The 20,009-nt window shown below is 39.4% G+C and overlaps 1 long non-coding RNA gene across 1 annotated transcript in view; it reads left to right on the plus strand.

Annotated features, from left to right (window-relative positions):
* The window catches only part of LOC125613341, a 92,133-nt gene that overhangs the window by 18,810 nt on the left and 53,314 nt on the right, over positions 1-20,009 (plus strand). The window contains exon 1 of the long non-coding RNA XR_007343873.1: positions 1-20,009. This exon is cut by the window's left edge and continues 18,810 nt beyond it; it is cut by the window's right edge and continues 17,679 nt beyond it. This is a non-coding gene — a long non-coding RNA (uncharacterized LOC125613341).

Raw genomic sequence — 20,009 nt, forward strand, 5'->3', positions numbered from 1 at the left:
GTATGAGATCTCCAAGTACATAACTTCCTACTGTACAAGCTTAAAAGTTAATTTTTTAGAAGTTCATTAGATCTTCACATAAAAGGAGTTTTGCCATGTGTGATATTTCTAAACTCTTGGGTCTTGTCTTCCATCTCTCTGGAATGCTGGGACTATTTGCCTACTGCCTCCTGGATAGTCATAGCAGAGTTCAGAAGTTGGCATCATACCAGATTCCTTGATTCCTAGTCCAGTATTTGTTCTGTCCTCAAATAATGAAGAAAATAAAGACAGAATTAACATAGGGTACAGACCAGTGGATATGAGGGAGAAGAAAGGGGAGTTCTTATCCAATGACTTGGCCTTCCCGAATCCTGCTTGGCAGGCTGCTCAAGATTTTCTCCTGGGGGTATTTGTATGTTTTGTCATCTCTGACAACAAGAACAGGTAGCTAATCTTTAATAGTGTTTTCCCTTTGGTTGTGGCTCCCTGGAAGCTCCTGGCTCGTGTTCACATGGAACCTCCACAATTGTATTAATCATCTTGAGGTTAGTATATTTGCTTCCTCCTTTCCTCAGCACTGATTTATGGCATATCTGTGCTTTGTTGTAATCTTCAGATCCTCTCTGGAGGGTGGTAGGAAAGGCAATGAATAAATAAAAAGGAAGTGATCTCGAGAGAATGGCATCTTCTTAGCAGCTGGACCAAGTTCTTTTCTAGAAGTGGTGGTGGGTTCCCTTGATGAGGAAAAAACTTGTCTGCAAAGCTCTCTGTAGGAGATAAGGGAGCCCTTGGGTGTCCAGACCCCTGTGTGATGGAGACCCCTTTCATAGGCCCTTTGGGTCTTCAGTAAGGTGAACAATCACAATAGACCAGAGTTCCTTGATTCTCTCATGGAAGCTGGTGATGAGACTGCCTCCTCTGGTGGAAGTGGCATAGGAAGAGTCAGAGGACTGGGTGAAGTCTGATGCCTGGCTTGCAGGTACTTGTGAAAGTCACATTTCAGCATTTGGAATCCCCAGAAGTAATTTCTGTTCATTCATTGGAAGCATCCTCAAGGGCAGCAAAGCAAACTGCCTGATGTGAAGCTCAACAGAGTTGGAAAGGGAGCCCCCTTCTTAGAGATGGCCCTGCATGTAGTGTCCTCTCCTCTCAGTGCTTCCTATGTAGAGTTTGTGAGCTCCCTTCATTTAATCAGCTTTCAGAACCAGTGACCGGGTAGATTTTGCCCATGTAGCAGGTCATTTGGGCCTCCTTTCCCGTTGCACTAGTCCGCATGATCCCATGATTATTTTAGATTAACTTCTGAGTGGGTTTATAAGAACCTCTTAATAATGTCGAGCATTTGGTCAGACTGTCTGCTTCACTTTTTGACCAGAATAAATTGGCCATGAAATCACAGCAGTGCTATTCACATTGTTAAGCAATTCCTCCTCACCCTCTTTATGTTGTTCTTTCTTTTGGGGGAAAGTATGGTTTAAATATATTTATTAGGTCCTTTGTTAGTTCTTGATGGCAGGGGATCCATGGTACCTCTTGCCTTGGCTATACTTCCAGAGACTAGGGAGAGGCTTTCTGAGAGTGAACAAAGAGATGTCATGCCCCAGGTAGGAGATCACCTTTGGTTGCCTTTGTAGCCTAGTAGACCCCTTAGCATATGGGCAAGTGAGACCACAAGCCAGAGTCCAGTGCTGCCTTCTGAACACCCCTACCTGGGTGTACTTGAGAAACCGGAAACCCAATATCCAACACGTATAAATACAGCTGACCTAAGGAACCGATTGCATCCTGCCACCCTTTGTCTAAAGTTCCCTAGAATTTATCCATGTAGCCTTCCTGGTAAAGTGCCTATTTCCTAAGGTGACTCCCAGTTAACTTGTTCTGTCATGTTGCTGCCATTTCCTCCACATGATACCTAGGCCTTAAGCAGGTTGAGGTTACATAGTGAAGCAGAGAGGTACAACAACTTAAAGATCTCTCTCTCTCTCTCTCTCTCTCTCTCACACACACACACACACACACACACACACACACACATAAACACACATAAACACATGCACTTACTGACCTGTAATTCCTGAGATTGAAATCATGGGTGATCTCCACCCAGAACACTTGGACTTAGAAATGCAAAAGGAGTGTCCCTGAAAGCCTCCTGGTTATTACTGTTCTTATCCTTTTCCACCAGAAATTGCCCATGGAAGGCCCACTTCTGTCTTAAACAATTTTATCTTTTTTCCCTCTGCTTCCAACCTGTTTTCCGAGAGGAGTAGAACTGGAACCACCCAAGCAAGGTGTGGAAACTTCCACTGCCCGTCAGTGTCTGTCCCACCTGTTGGGCTGCCCTCCATGTCTTCTGGCGAGGGTTGGAGAGGGTGGCTGGGACTTGCTGTACCCAAGCAACTTGGCCACCAGCAGGAGCTGAAAGAGCCAAGCTCAAATGAGACTGGCCAGGGACCACAGAGGGCCAAAGTTACAGTTGCCCAACACAGGAACTCTTGGGTGCTCCTCCTCATCCCCACAGTTGCCTCGGATGGTGAAAATGTCCACAGTTCTGTGTGATTCAAACTGTGGCTTTTTGGTTGACTCATGTGAAAGTTCTGGGGAATAAAATAAGGCAGCCCGGAAATGGCCAGAAAGCATGAGGCATCTGCCAGAATTGGACTATTGTGATATTGGCCTGCGTGGTGCGTTCCAAGCGCTCAGGGGTGGCAGAGGAAATGGAATTCATTTAGTTCCCCCGTGACTGCCCCCCACCATGAATAGCCTGAAGAGGGTTTTCTTGTGAAAGCGTCTGCTTCAACCTTCTGTTTCTGTGCCGTGTTTTATTGTCTCCCCCTCCCTTGCTGCTGCTATTTTACTGCCTCTACCCTGACAAAGCACCAGGTTTATTCTCTCGCTCTGCATGTTTGCCCGCTTGGGTGTCTAACCAATGTCTCAGCCTTAGCTAATACATTAGAATTTGAATAAATGTATAACAGCAGGTAGCAAGTGACTGGTGACAGGGTGACATATTGACTTAATATCTTGTGTAATGTGATATGAAGGATGTGCCTTTTGGTGTGTATTTTCATTTTAATTATTTTTTGTTGCTTTTCTTAGGCAGACACTTGTAGGCAGTTTTGAGTAATTGTCTGAAATCATTAACATGTTTATTAAATAAGGAAGCAGAGTGCATTATCTAGCGAATCAATTATGTAAATGCACAAAAAGCATAAGAGATTGGTCTTTAACTGTTGCTGAACTGCATCCATTTTCTAAAGTATAGATGAAAGTTGCCGAGCGCATGGATGTCTGTGATTGGGGGGATGGGGCCATATGTAGATTGATTTCCCCCTTCTCAGAGTTTTAAAGCAGCAGCAATTAATTAGTGGCTGGCTTTGGGAGGGGCCATTTCTGAGGTACAGCAACTAGTAGGGATTTATGTAGATCCTTCATGTTGATGACAACAGATGGTCGACAGAGAAGCAGAGCCATCGCTATTGAAGGGTCTGGGCGAAATGATGAACAGTGTCAGTGGAGCAGAAGCGATAGCTTCCCTCCTCTGAGTAACAGCAATGCTGTCTAGGTGAAAACTCCTCAACAGATATTTGTGTAAAACCAATCTATCATCCATTTTGATTACTTATAATTAAAATAATTTTAGAAGATTTCTGCCATCGGCTCAAGTCTAATTTTTGGCAGCATTGCCTGTTTTATTTGGGAAGCAGTCGCATAGGATATTTGGAAACTCACTCAAAGCCCTCCCTATTCTATAATGCAATAATTAAATATTTTTTTCTAACATTTAAGAGAAGCATTCTTTACTTATCTCTCCACTGCCTTTTTTTTTTCAAATCTCTGACTTTTGTGGGTCTCATTTCTCTCCACAGATGCAAATAGTTAACTCCCAGTGTAAGTTTCTGTTATGTGGCCTTGAGTCTAATGATTGAAAGAAAGCAGTGGCAATGTCCTGTACCTCTTGGCTTGACATAGTTCCCCTGATCCTTCTGATGGCAGTCCAAAGAAGACTGGGGTGGAGATGCCACCTACGTGGAATTCTGTTTTAGTGAAAGGTTTCTATTCAGATTAAAGGGTACTCAAATGGAGATGAGAAGATGAAGACTAGCATTCTAGTTTGCAAAATTTAGCTTTCTGGTCAAAAGAAAAATATTTTGTCTTTTATCATTTCTTAGTCTGTGTTTCTTTGAAATGAACACTTTACCACTTATTTTAACTTACCAATAGCTGCATATAATCTGTTTTGGAAGTTAATATAGTCGGGGAGGCAGGAGGATGTTGTAGAAAGTGGCAAACCTTTGCACAGGGACCAGACTCAGCCACTTTCATGCTACATCACAGAGAACCTGTCTTTTAACCTTTTTGCACTCCATTTCCATATTTATAAATTGGGAATAAGACATAGCTCATAGAGTTGTTAGGATTAAATTAGATATTGTATTAGCATGCTTGTTAGCATAATGGACACGCAGGAGCCCTCAGTTTTCATTCCAAAAGTGTTTAGAACTGCTAGGCTTTGAATTAAATTGGTGTACTTTGCTGTGCAGAAGGTAAATACATCCAGAGGCCTTACACAAATTCCCTGTGTATAAGAATAAGTTTATGAAATTGAGCATGAAAGAATTTAGGTGACACTCTAGCTATGTAGCATGGAAATAAAAAGAAGGTTCTTAGTAACAGGTTCAGGCATAGACCGTAAAGATATCTTTTCAGATAGATATTTCATGTTTGGATTTTCTTTTGACAAATATTATTTTAGAAAATAACACATATACAGGATAAAAAATTCAGAATAGTATAAAAAGACACGCAATGAAACTTAATCTCCTTTCACTTTCAGATGCACTCCTGTGCCTCCCAAAAGTAACCAGTGTCAAAAACTTTGGTGCATATTTTGGGTATACATAGGAGTCTGTCTGTAGGAATAATTCCTAGAAGTAGAGATTCTGGGTCAAAGGATGTGTGCATTTTCAATTTAGGAAGATATGCCAAGTTGCCTCCCAGAGGTCTTGGAGCTTCACATTCCTCTGCAACTGCATTTGCCAATAGCAGTGTTAACAGCTCTGTGTTGGCAGCCCTTTTATCTTTGCTTATCTAAAGGGACAGATGACATTTATTGTTGTTTACATTTTGGTTGAGTAAAGCCAGAGCACCGTTTGCTTTGTCTACGACCATTTGCTTTCCTTCTGTGATCTTCCTCTTACTCACAGTGGTGGAAGCTGAGCTTAGCTGCCTAGACCCTTCCTCAGGCAGCAGCTCATTCCCTCAGCTGTTGTGATGGGGACAGCAGAAGGAATCGTGGTTCAGTCTCCTTCTGGGATTGTTTCAGCTGAGGTCAGCCCTTTAGCTGAAGTCTTCCCCTCTTCCTTAGAATACCCCATAGCCAAGGACCAGTCAATGTGAGGCAGGAAAGGCTCAGCTCCCTTTTCACCAATTTGGGACAACTGTAAATGGCCATCCCGGCTCCAGAGCTGCCCACGGAGCTAGTAACTAGTCTTACTTCCTTCCCTGTCCTCTAGATGCTCATCCCGAGGATTCTCCCAATAAACCTGCACACTATTCTCCACCTTTATATCTGCTTCTCAGAAGAGCCCAATGTAGGGCACTCATCTTCTGCATTTTTACACAGAATTGGTGTCCTGTTCATAATGATTTGAAGGCATTCTACTTAGGAGAAATTAGCCTTTTATCTAACATGTGAGTTGCAAACATTTTTGCCTCTTTGTCTTTTGCCTTTCCCTTTGTTGTCAATATTCTTCGCCTTTCAAAAGTTTCAAATGCTAATGCAAATTTATAAGTTTTTTCCTCTTTTATTTTGTCTTTTGATTTGTGGCATTTGGTTTTTGTCTGTTACCTAGTAGAGCCTTCCTGTACTTAGATTATTATTTTTTAAGTATTCCCTTTTTTCTTCTAAGATCTTTATTTTGTACATTTAAATTTTGGAGCCATCTGGGACTTATTTTGATGTAAGATATGAGAATGGAATCAGCATTACTTTCACCCCACTGCTAGTAGCCAAATGTACCAATGTATTTATTAGATTAATTCATCTGTCTCCCACACCTGAAATGCCAACTTTATTATGTAATAAATTTCTATGTGTATTATGTCTGTTTCTGAACTATTTTTTGCACAGATTTTTTTTCTCACTGTTGCTTTGCTAGTAACAAACTATTCTAATTACCTTAGCTTTATAGTATGTTTTACTATCCAGTGGAATTAATAACCCCATATTTCAGAATTTTCCTGGCAGTTCTCACATGTTAATTTTTCATGTACATTTTAGAATTGACTTTCCAAGGTTCAAAGTATTCTTGTGGCATTTTTATTGGGATCACATTAAATTTATGAAGCAATGTAGGATGAAATAGCATCTTTACTAGTGAGTCTTTCTATCTCAGAACAAAGTATATCTTTCCATTAATTTGTCATCATTTATGTGTCTCTGTAGGATTTTAAATGTTTTTCTTGTGAGTTCTAACTTTCTTAAATTTCTCTTAAAAACATATTCCCTTTTTGCTCTTGTCAATAGCATCTTTCTCCTATTTGTTTAAACTGGCTTTTGTTTGTATAAGAAAAGATATTTTTATGTACTAGTTTTGTAACCATTGAGCATAATTTTCTCTTACTATTTTCATTCTTTATCAGTTGTTTCTCTTTGGTTTTCTAGGTACATACATATATCACCTGCAAAAATAATCCTTTTGCTTCCTAATATTTACTATATATGACTTTCTCCTAGTTGTACTGAGTGTGCAATTATGGAAGTGTGCAATTATGCAGTACTGGTAGTTACCATTCTCCTCTTAATAAGAATGGCTCTTAAACAGCAATATTAAATGTGATCTGGGTTTTTGAGTTTTGATGTTTACATTTATATCTCTATTTTCCATTTTAAAAAGTACTTGCAGATTCCTGTTTTATTAAGAGCTTTTTATTAATAGAATGGATTTTGATTCTTATCAAATACTTTTTTAGCACTGTGGATATGATTATATGGTCTTTTTCCTTTAACTTATCATACTATAAATTATAGAAGTAGAATTTCTGTTCTTGATCTTGGTATCCCTATCAGTAGCCTCATTATTCTGTTATTATATTGGCAGATTCTGTTTGCTAATGTTTGAGTTTATATTTTTATGCCATTATTTATAAGTTACTTTGATCTGGATTTTCTTTCTTGAGTTATTTTATCAGGTTTGAAATCAGTTTTACAATTTTTTTTTTAAATAACCTGGAAGCTCTCTTTCCTAAATACACATTTAAGCACTTTAGTGTGAATCAGCACAAAGCAGCTTGTTGTTGGCATCTTTGCCAGTGCTTCTCTGAATATTCTGAGAAGAAAATATTTGGTGAGTTATAGGTGATCATTGTCAAGGTTGGATCTGTCCTCGCCCAGCTGAAAAAGGAGAAGAGAGGTGCCAACAGATAGATTCCTGAGAAACTGAGAGATGCCAGAGGATCTAAGAAATGTGTCTACAAGTGCTCAGAGAAGGCATAAAACTGTGGGACTCAGCTGAAGCACTCTGGGAATCCACAGAAAAACTTTTGGGAGCTATTTAAGGTAACTATGATAACCAAAATTGATGTTGTCTATATTCTATGCAATCTGAAATTATGGATTTTTAAGTATTCACATGGTTATCCTGTGGTAAAATGTAAAATGGAAAAATGCTGTCTTTGTTCCCTTCTGCTTAATTTGGAGACTTTTTCTATTTCATCTTCTTGTCCCTCCTTGTTCCTTCTCAGCCCAGGACCCACTTGGTGATGCTCACCTATGCAATACTCATCAGGATGCTTCTTCCCTGCCAAAGCCTTCCCTTTGTGTGCAGCTCCTTGGTAAGGGACCCTTGGTCCAAGCCAAGCTCAGGTGCAGGTTTGAGGCCTTGCCTCCTTGAGTTTTGTAAGGCAATTTGACAATGCTTACAACCAAAGCAGGTGGTTGTGACCTACCAGGCCAGCTGACAGGACTTCTGTGTGCCTGATGGAGCGTCATTTCCAGCTCTGGCTGAGATGGTTGGGTCTTATCCTGATGAAATCAAACCATAATACCATTTGATTCCACCTCAGCAGTCTTACATCCCTGAAGGGGTTGGCTCCTTCTCCAAAGTCTGTCTGAGGTGTTTCCTCCAATACATTTCTAAAATTTAAAAAAAAATGCATTTTTTCCTAGTCTCTTTCTTCTTTCTCATGCTAGATGGTGAGATTTAATTGGATCATTTCATTGCTTTTGTTTTAGATTTTCTTTTGCTCTCTGGGTCTCTCTCTGCTAACCCTGAGCAACTGTGTTAGACTTTGCAACATGAAGATGATTACATAATAATGTGTATTGGCTTAAAATTGTTCCAGCCACAAATTGTTCTGATAAATTCTTCCTTCCAAATTCTATATTGATTCTGCACTTACCTGATCATAAAAAATTTACTCCCAATAACAGGTTGAAAATTTTAATGAATAAAATAAACTTATGGATGTTGCATTAACCACAGAAATTGAAATTATACCCCTTTGTAAAGCCTATAAATATATCTCTGAAATATGAATCCCAGGGTTTTGAAATATAGACAGAACTCCTTGATCAGGTTTTTGGCTTTAAAAATAAAGGGGATTTTTTGGAGCCCAATTTACACTTTTCCATAGTGATACTAACAGATAAGATACTGCAAATAGAATGGAAGTCGGCAGGATTTAGGGTTCTGAAAGGAGGTTTCTTGTGTGAAAAACAGCTTTCCTTGACAAGCTGCTTGTCAAGGTTTTCAGCAGCCTCTCTTTTCATTTATTTATTTGGTTTGAGGGAGTTAGGAAGGTGTTTGGTGTATTTTGTGCTGGCAGCTTACACGTCAAAAACACAGACTAAAAATATTCTCCAAAATATGAATATACAGTAGCTTCTCCTCCTCCTTCCTCTCCAGTTGGGAGTACCCATGTCAAAGTCCACACAAAGAGTTGGCCTCTGGTAACACTGTTGGGGGTGGGCTTCTCCTCTGAGTTTTCTTTGTTCCTATCCTTAACCTCCCATTGGCTATCCCTTGCTAGGGTTTTGGGGTCCTCAGCATTTCTTGCTCTCATCAGTGCCTCTCCCATGTGTTGGGACCTTTCTCATAACTTCTGGCCACCTTTGGATCCTCTTTCCTGGTTTCATTGCTTTGGATGAAGGCATCCTTTGGAAGTTCAAGTAGAGAGCCATTAAAGGGTTCTATCCAGGTAGGAATGTCATTGATCCTTTGTTGAAGGAGGTGACACTTAACACTGGATATTTAAGGATGAGTAGAATTTCCACAGGCTGGTTTATTAGGCACACCTGTGTCGGTACATTAGGCTTCTACCTGGTGACGTAATTTCTTAAACTATTTTAGAAGAACCTATACCCAAAAGTATTAAGGGAATCTTGGCACTGTTCAAAATACTGTGCATGGCCTTCTGTCTAAACATAAGACAAGTAAGACCAGAACCAACTTTTTCTTCCTCTATCTTTGCATTTTTGGAAGGGAGTAGATACGGGTAAAATGAGACAATTGACATGTTGAACATTTTTCTCTCTCAGAAAATAAGTTCAACCTTGTACATTCAGGGTACTGTGAATGTATGTGCATACCGGTGGTTACATTTATAGCAATACAACTGAGAATCTGCAAATTAAGTCTGAGAAGTGCCAAATGTGTCCTCCAGCATCAAGCTGAACTTTTCTGGTATGAGAGCAGCTTCCAATAGGGTAGCAGCTCCTCTCAGTCCAATTTCTTTAACTACATTTTTAAAGAAAAAAAAAATAAAACAGGAAATGGGAGTAGAGTTTTTAAAAAACCAAACTAAATGCTTCGAGAGAGGGCATTTGAAATATTTTTTTCTTGGGATTTATTTTAAGGTCCTTTTCCTCTATCAGCTTTTAGGTTTGCTTGGTCCCAACTGCCCAAGTGCCAGCCACTGAGGTAGGCAGGCAGGTGAATAGTTGGTGGTCTATCTTTGGGTCCATTAAGAGGCTGAGAGCAATGGGTTCACCTGAAGGAAAGTCAGTAAAGCTTTACATCATTCCTGGCAAAATGCTCTGATTCTTCTAATATATGATGCTAAATGTTTCTCAAATTCTGTCCCGTGGAACACTGGTGATGGGTGAGGTAGTTACAGTTGTTCTGTGGAAAATATTTCTGTGATCAGTTTAGTTTGGGGAAATACCACCTGCTGCTTATCTCCCCGTGTTGCTTCTCAGTGCATATTAATATATTAAAGATGCAAAAATTGTAGTTAAAAAAAGTTTTCAACTTTGTTTAGTCTAACATTTGCAGAACATCCCTATCCAAGCCCCTCAGAACCTTTTAACATCCTGAGGGGATAACTGCTCCATAGAATGCAGTCTAGACCACGTAGAATCAGACTCTTAGTGCACTTGGCATGAGTCTTGCAGTCTGTGGTTCACAGGCTTTTTACTAGTGGTAGCAGCTTGATCTGCAGGCAAGAAGGGATTTGGATTCCTTGTAATATAAAAGTTTGCACTTTCTGTCAAAAGACTCCCAAAGATCTGCACTTAAAAAAGGTAAGCATTGCACCTACAGGAGCATCGCACCATTGCACTTCTAGAATGGTCTCCTTCACCACAGGGGAGTCATGACAGCCAGCCTGGAGCAGTTCAGTTTTCATATTATATGAAATCTGCTCTCTGAAAATTTTTATTCATATATCATTCAGTATACACGGAACCATCTAGCTCCTTCCCACGTCTATGTGAGTCACTTTTTTTAAGTACTTCTTAAAAAAAAAACTGTCTCATGCACATAGATAACTAGAGAGAAAAAAAAACAAGTAAAAATAAATCATGTTGTTTAATTTAAAAACCCAAATGAATCTTAAGTACCAAATACATATGTTCCTCACTTTCTTGGATTACCAAGAACTTACCACCTTTGTTCTGATCCTATTCCAAGCATGTGAGTTGGCATTTTTTACCATAAACAAATGAATGATATGGAAACTGCATGTCAAAATAGAGGTGATACTGTATTAAATTCTCCCAAATGGCTCAATATAAACAAAGCTAGGAAAAGTATGCTGTAACCATATGCTTCAGGTTAACAGCCCCTTGTTCGTCTCTTTCCAGGGTAATTATGTTGTCTTGATGGACAATAACTTTCGAATTTATATGCTCTTCTTTCAAGATTGTTGCCCAAGAAATGAGACGCTTAAAGTTATTCATTATTGTTGAGTGGATTTACTGATTGTATGATATTTATGTCAGAATTGGTAACCTGTTATTACCTATTATTTCGTCATTAAATTTAATGCATGAAATGTGTAATTTTATAGCTGTCCATTACTGTGTTAATTTAATGTAATGCAAATTGATTGTTCAGCAAGAGTGGCACGCATCTAAGCACACATTTGAAATTTAAAAATGTTAAATGCAGTTGAGCTCTGTTCTGTGTGCTGAGAGGAGGTATGGTTTGTGGCTGCAGAGAACATCTGCATTTGGAAAGCCATCAGGATGGCAGGGACACTGTGATTTGCTGCCTCAGGCTAATGCCACTTTTAACTGCAAGCTCTATCAAGCTGTTGGGCAAACACTGCCAGGATAGGGCATTTTACAAATGAGGACATGCATGTGCAATATGTTAATTTTGTAGGAAAGAACTTGAGGTCTGTTGCTTTAAGAAAGTCAGTATTCAAAAACGCAAAAGGAAATTCAGCCATAATCTCTAGGTTTGGGCTGACTTGGGTGTCAGAGAGAAAACATCTTTGAAAGTTAGAATTGCTATTGCTGGTATTTCTTGTATCCTGTGTGCTTCAGGCTTCATGATGAAGAGTCTGCAGAGAAATAAAACAAGCTGGAATTTGTGATATTCGGAAGACAACTTTAGAGTAAACAGAGCTAGATTTTTGGGGGATCTTACTTTTTGTTTATGTTAGGAAGTGTTGGTCATGTTTGTTTTGGTCTGGAGGGATTACTCCACCGCCCCTCCCACCTTGCTGTTTTTGAATCATCTCAGCTTTGATTTCCATTCATTGGTTATTAGACCATCTCTTCTTGGGGTGGGTGGCAAGAATATCCCAAATCCTGGGAAATATATGAAGCTGAGGTCACCTTGACCTTGGACTCAAGTATAACATTCATAAGCCTTATTTTACCAGCTCAAACTTGAGGAAGAGATGGTATCCTGTGCATGCAAGCATTGTGAACAAAGTTTCAATTGCTTTATGATGGCAACCTGTTATAGTTGTTGTTACAATCAGCAAGATCACTGCCAGTCTTCGGTTGATTGGTCAGTCCTGTCTAAATTGTACTGATTGAAACTGTTTTCTCTGAAGAACTGCCTTTTGACTGTGTATCTATTTATTGTTTATTTTCAAGAAATAAAACCCCTTTTCTTCCTCAATTCTGGCTTGTGGTAACAATGTGTTCATGTGTTTTGTCTCATTATAGCCTATTGTGTCCCCGCCCTTTAATGAAGAAAATAGTCACCACACTTTGAAAGGAAAAAAGAAAACAGATGATTTTCTTTGAGTCATTAACTGTAGATGAAATCCCAAACATTTGATACCGGCTACAAATGTATTCAACTCTGAACTTCACCAACAGTGACATGTAGTCCATCTCTAGTGTCAAGTGTAGCAGCTGGTAACAGTGCTCATCAGTATCACATAACAGATTAGGAAAGAAAATGGGAGAAAATGAAATATTAGATGATAGGTTAGGTATTGAATACATACATTCTTGTACTGGGGATTAAACTCAGGGATACACGACCACTGAGTGACATCTTCAGCCCTATTTTGTACTTTTATTTAGAGACAGGGTCTCATTGAGTTGCTTAGGTTCTTGCTGAGTTGCTGAGGCTGGCTTTGGACTTGTGATCCTCCTGCCTCAGCTTCCTGAGCCCCTGGGATGAAAGGCATGTGCCCCCATACCTGGCTGAAAATAAACATTCTCAGAATGGTTTTGTGGACAGATCTTTCTGGTGGGGAGTAAGACTTGGTGGGCAATAATGAGAGTCACGACTTCTGTGCTTGTATGACCAGGACATAGTTCACTTTCAAGAACAGTGGGAAATAAATTTTGTAACTGGCACACTAAATTTGAATCAGGGTCAATCTGGGCAGGGTGGTGCACACCCTTATAGACCCAGCAACTAGGGAGGCTGAGACCGGAAGGGGCAAACCTGAGGCCAGCCTCAAGTTAGTAAGACTCTGTCTCAAAATAAAAAATAAAAAGGACTGAGGATGTGGCTCAGTGGTAGAGTGCCCCTGGGTACAATCTCCAGTAGTTCCCTCCCAAAACAAAAACAAACAAAACATCAAGACAAGATCAATCCCGAAAAAGATGATAAAAGATAAAGATGACCAAAACAATTATTATTTGGACTTTTGGGAACTTTTGAGTAGATCACATCTAGGGGTCCATTTTGCTAGTTTTACAAAGGGCCAGAGAAATGGCCAGTTGACCAAGATCTTAGCGGTATTTATTCGATGTCTGTCTGGTTTAATCTGAGATGATTGGTCTTATCTGGCTCCCAGTGTGGCTTGGTGTCCATTAGTTCCAATAATCACTGTCAACTCTCTTAGTATAATATCCATAGTTCTAATAGTTTTTATCTCTGCTTTTCTGGAACCAAATAAAAGCAGCTGTGCATAGGGATAGGAATAGACTGGAATTTTGTAGCTAGGTGTGCTAGCCAGCCTTTCATCACTGTGACAAAATACCTGAGTAAAACAACCTAAAGGAGGAAAGATTTATTTTGCCTCACAGTTTCAGAGGTTTCAGTCCATGATCAGCTGGCTCCATGGCTACCATCTATAGTGAGGCAAAGCATCATGGTGGAGCAAAGCTGCTTACCTCATGGTGACTAGGAAGTGGGGGTTGGGGGGAGTGGCCTCAGACAAGATATTTCCTTCAAGGGCATGGCCCTAGTGATCTACTTCCTCCAACTAGAGCTTACCTCTTATAGTTTCTACCAAATCCCAGTAATGCTATCAAATAATGAATCCATATGTGGTTTAATTCACTGATGAGATCAGAGCCCTCATGATCCAATCTCTGAAATTCCCAGAAGCCCCATCTCTCAATATTGCTGCATTGGGGATCAGCCTTCAACACATGAAGATTTGGAGACCTTTCTAGATCCAAACCATAACACTCATGGTTTTAGGATTTGGTGGTAGATAGGGGTGTGTGTATGTGTTTAATGTGAAAATCCAAGTCTCTGACATTACAAATGTGAGAATAACATCCAAGTGTGAGAAAAACTCTCACACTTGGATATTATTCTCACCCTTTGAAGAACAAAATAGGCTTTATTGGTAGATTGTGTCTGCACTTTATAAGTGGAATGTATCATATTATTCCTCTAGAGTTATGTTGTAAACAGATAACAACATGAAAGTTTTGTTAAAGCAAACAAATAACTAGAACATTTGCCAGAGACAAAACAATATATAAAGAATTTGAAAATGCAGTCATTGCTGATGGAATAAAATAGGAGTGGGAGGGTTCTCTTTGTATTTCCCATAGAGTCTTGACCTTGACCTTCAGAACAACTTGCCCCTGAGAAATACACAGCAACACAGAGTTATTCTGTAGAAGTGATGTAAGTCCCTGTTACAAGTGGCGTGTGACTGAATGGAGGAACTGGGGACTTTGGCCCCGGTGCTTTTGGTATTATTCACTCCAAATTGAGTGAACAGGTGAATTTTTAAAATTCTGTTTTTAACTAGTAGATATTAAGGTTGAATAAAATAATTTTTGGCTCAGCTTAGAAATAGAGGCATCCTGTCTAGACTTGAACTAACGTAAGTAAGCTAAGCACCTCCTCATCAATTCACAGTTTCTGGCTGCGTACCAGCTCTGGTGTCCTTTAGTTTGCTTTCTGTTCCTCTGAAGTGTTCCCATCTTTAAAAGGAAGCTAATTATTAACCGAGAGTGTTGACTTTCATGTGCACTCTCCAAAGCCAAGGAGAGAAATCGGTAATTATATATGGATACCTAAAAATAAAAACACATTCCCTTTAATTAAACAGGTAGTTAAGACCAAAGGAAGAAGAATTATTTTATGTGTATTTCCTGAAAGACCAAATAATTGCTTAAAATTTGAACTTTACTGCCCTAGGGAAAAAAATAACCTTAGGTAGTAATTTGTTGGAAATCTCTGAGGACAGCAGTATTGGAAGGGCTCTGCATTTCCTAAGTAATAGTCAGTAAAGGATTGGAGAGTGGGACAGTAAAGAATTAATGAAGGAAGTTACCTGCTCTCCTGGCAGCCCATGAAACTCTAAAAGGTCTCAAAGATGTGGAAACATCTGTTTGTGGGGCAAAGCCAACCAGAAAAGGTTTCATGGTTTTAAAATTATGCTATGAGTCTGGTTCCTGGTACTCTCCCGAGTGTCTTACTTGACCCTTTGGTGGCTGCCTTGTAAAATCTGTGAGCTACTGTTTCATCTTCTGATCTTTTCATGAAGGACTTAGGCATAGAACGTGACCTAGAGCTTGCAGTCAAACTCCAGTGCTAGAGTGCATGTGCTTTGCTAGCACTAAAGTAGATGTTTTTATGTAAAAAAAGGAAATTTTGTACAAACCAAACTGAATGAGGAAACTCTACATCATGTGTTAATACTATAGGTCACCAGTACGCCCTAAAATCCTGCAGCTCATTTTCTACTTTGAGATGGGCCTGGCCAAGCTAATTTGAGGGTTCTGGGGAAAGGCTGTGAAGTTTCAATGAACCAAATGGCTAAATCAGGATGCCCATTGTGGGTACCAAACAAGAGATCTGATGCTGAAGAAAAGAAACCCAGGGATGCTCATTTAGTAAATTGTGCTTCCAGACCTCCATGACCTATCTGCCTGAGTCAGCAAAAAATCAGCCATATGGTGAAAGGCATCAGACAATGGTTTTAACAAATAAACTTCGCCTCTCCTTTCAGTTGTATTTTGGCAAGATGTTCACACGACTTTGTTTTCCTATGGGGGAATATAAATGTATTTCTTTACACTTGGAGATTTGTTTCCATAGCACCTGATGGTGGGAAGGTAAAAGGGTGGCATGATGTTTCCAGATCCCTGGAACTAAAAAGGAACCTTCAATATGATGTTAGAGCAACCGGTTTCCACAACTGACTGGGTTATTTCAGGAGAGTGGAGAAGAAAAGTTTCTGGAATGAATGTATCTGTGTGTAGTCATTGCTAAGGGCACCCCACGGCCCCAGGGAGCTGATGAAACTTCTGTCTGTTAGGGGTCTCCTGGGCTACCCTAACTGGTGGCTCACTGATTCCCCTGGGCTTGCCTAACATTACTGAGCCTGTTCACCCTCTTTGATCAATCAGATCCCTGATAGTTCTCTGCATTTCTTCATCCTATTAGATGTTTCTCTAGATTCTTTTTGCTTTGGATCATTTTTGGTGTAGATTGTTTTGTTTTTGTAATAAGATGGTTATATAAACCAACTAAAAGGGTGAACTTAATTTGTTTTACTGTTAAGTAAAATCATTACTTTATGTCTTACGAGAGAGTTGCACCTTACTAATTTGTAGAGTTAACCCATTTTGTAGAGTTTTATAGGGTTCAGGATGGTGTTCAGAACCACCGTCTCTTTATACCCAGAGGACGTGAGCAGGTACCATGCACAACCTTGTATATTATCAGATTGATTCACTTTACATACACATTCATAATTGGGAAAATGATTCTTTTTTATTTTTTTGAAGACAACTTTTGTTTGGGGATAATCAACAAAGCTTTTGTTTCCTTTATGCATTCTCTAGTATTTACAATTTTACTTTTAGAGAGTTTGCCTTTTGAAGCATACTTAGTTATTATTAAACTATTGTGTTCCCATAGTTGGGTGAATCTAATAAAAAAGCAGGCTATTTTTATTAACTGCCAGATTTCACAACCGTGGAGTGTTCCATTTTGATACAAAGAGAGATATAGCGGGATTTATTCAGCGAGTTCTTTGTATTTATAAAAGTGTCAACAGTGAAAACAGCACACATTTATACAGGTCAATCATATAAACGCACCAAACAAATGGTGCTACCAAACTCCTGTGCTGCTTTTCCCTGCCAGCAGTACAGTTTGACCTTATTTATAGAACTGTAGGTACAGTGGTGTTTGTTCTTCCAGCTGTTTGCATTTCTGACAGAAATGTTACACCAGACTTAGAATGTATCTAAAAGCCAAAGGAAATTCTATTTATGTTTATAATTGCTAAAGAACAAGCCCTGAATTATTGCACTTCATTTTTTTAGAATTGCAATTATAGCACATTGAAATTTATATTTTCATTATTCATCTTTTGACGTTATTTATTAGAGTATCATGAGATTGTTAATTAAAAATAAAATTGGAAAGCAGGAAAATAGTCAGAACTGGGATACTCAATGCCTATAAAATAGGGGGCAAGGATGATTATACTTTCTTTACTATGAAAAAATAAATAAATAGCAATGACAATCTAGCAAATAAAACACTTTGCTGAATGGTTTTGTTTTGCCACGATGGAGGTCATGGTTTATTGATCAAACATCCGCAAAAATATAAAACATTAATAATTTTCTTGTTGACATGTATATGTGCTAGCATTTAGTGTGGTTATACTTTGGGGAAATTAAAATGAATTGAATTTATTTTTCTGGAATGGCATGGTTTCTGTAAACCACTTTGAATTATGCATTTCAATGAATTTCTACTTCCATTTTGTACCAAGAATAGATAGATTAGAGAGTAAATTCCCTCTTTTTTAAAGACTTGAATGCAAATCTGATTTCTGTTTTAGAAAGAGAGAAAGAGGAATGGAGGAGATGTGAGGGAGGCGGTGGTGAATGCCCAGAGGGGTATGAGTAACTCTCAGCTTTCCCACCTCCCCTGGTAACCAGGGCCAGAGGATCCACTCCAGTTCCAATTCAACACTAGTTTTCCAAATGAAATGTTTCTGATTCACCAATGATGACATTTTACAGAAAAGGAGAACTGATCTGCCTAGAGTTACACATTCTTGTGGTGGTAGAATAAGGAGCCACATTTTCTTTATCTCAGTTGTGTCCCCAAATCCACCAACCTGGGGATTTCTGCTAAGTGTGTTTCCACTGTACCAGGTCAAGCTCAGGTTTTGGCATATTGACTTTTGTTCCATATAAATGAGCAAATACATAAGAAGTGCTCTGAACATGGTTTAACCAATGCTCAGTAATTTTAGCATTTTGCAGTTAGAAAATTTAATTTTATAACAGGAATAATCATATCTGAGTTTCTCAAGCTTTCCAATGAACCGCCAAAGCCCCACAGTTCTTCCCCAGCAAGCCTTCAGCTCCACTTTAAGGCCGGCACATAAGCAGCTTCCCAGAGACTGAAGTATGTCCCCTAGGGAAAAGCTGGAGTCACCTTGCCTCAGCAAATAGTGCTTCAATCCTCCAGAAGTCTCTTTGCCCAGAGAGTCTACACTTATTTTGTGTAGATGATTGAAAACATTAATTTGTTATTTTTAATGGATAAATACACAGGCAGTGGGAACATTTTGCAGTGTTATGAGCAAGATCAGGGTACTTGGAGAGTTATGAAAATAGCCCCGATAAAAGCAAAGGGTCGGGAATATCAGTGACAAGGCACAGCTGATGTTAGGAAGTGGGACATGCTAGCCATGTGCAGTGCCCTCTGTGAGCAGGAAAGCCCAGTCTTGGGTGATTTGTTTTGCCTCACTGGATATTATAGAGGGCTGAGTAGTAGGTACACACTGAACCAAACATACACTCAGATTATTTATATGCATGGAATATTGGGAAGACTTGTATTAGGAGTCCAGAGGCCTAGGCCTCACTGTTACTGGTGAGCTGTTTTGAAAATCTAGCTGGGTCTTAGTGATAACTAAACTAATTATGAAGATAGAGGCCAGTCTTCTTTACTTCATGTTTTGTTTTTGGAAATCCTACTTTTAAAATGTTTTTCGGGTTGACCAACATTTTATCATGAAAACTTACAAATATATAGAAAACTTGTAAAAATTATACAGGGAAAACGCACTCTAGAATGGATTTTAATAGTAGCGATGTCATCAGCAACCATCATGTCCTGAGTGTTTAAGTCCCAAGTGCTATGAGAAACCCTTTACTCCTACTTTACCTCTTAATAACTTTATGGCTAGCCATGTCTCTCTTCCCTTTATGGATGAGGAAATTAAGGCTGAAAATGATTAAATTGCAAATTGTAGCAGAACACAATTTAAACCCAGGTCTGTGAAAGCTGAATCCTCAGCATCTAACCACATACCCAATTGCCAAGACATCTCCCGCTGCTGACAGCAAAGCACTGGCAAAGTGCTCAGTTAATTCTTCCATTTTCATAGGATCAAAATCCTTAAAGCCTGTCATGAAATATTGGTTTTTCTCGTGCTCTGTTTCTTACCTCCCAAAGCCTCCCCTTTTTTCCACCTGTGAAATGAGTGTATTGTAGATTTTGAAGCCTCCACTGGCTTTGAGATCATGTAGAGCCAAATACCAGCATCAGTAATCAGATACGGACATGTCTCTTATCCCTTCCAAAACAAATGGGAGTTACCTCCATTTTATGTAGCAGCAAGTAGTCAATTAATATGCCAATATTATTATAACTGATGATATTGTGCCTCTTCAGAGCAATAAAAAGAAATTCCTCAAGCACTGAAGGTCCAAAATGGATCTTGTCGCCTCTGTCTCCATTCCCTTTCTACTTCCTTTCCTCTCTTCCTGTCCAAAGTGTTCAGTAGGAAAAGAGACCTATCAGGGTGTAATTATGCAGAGCATGTTGGAGTTTATAAGCGGTAGTGTTCCAATACATCTCCAATTTCCTATTGTTGGTGAATACCTTCAGGAAATGGAATACACAGGACACCTTGCCGGCTGACTGGGTTGGTTCACTTGTTTAGCTGGATTCTTCCTGAGGACTTTCCAGGCAAGAAGGGAGGGAAAGGTGATCATCTGACTCCTCCTTATTCTAGTTTCAGTCTTATGCCTGTTTCAGTTGCAGACAGATCTCAAGAGTAGAAGGGTCAGGTGGGAAGATATGTCGATGGAACCATTG

The sequence above is a fragment of the Marmota marmota genome, unplaced genomic scaffold, assembly GCF_001458135.2.
Source record: "Marmota marmota marmota unplaced genomic scaffold, marMar, whole genome shotgun sequence".
NCBI classification, from domain to species: domain Eukaryota; kingdom Metazoa; phylum Chordata; class Mammalia; order Rodentia; family Sciuridae; genus Marmota; species Marmota marmota.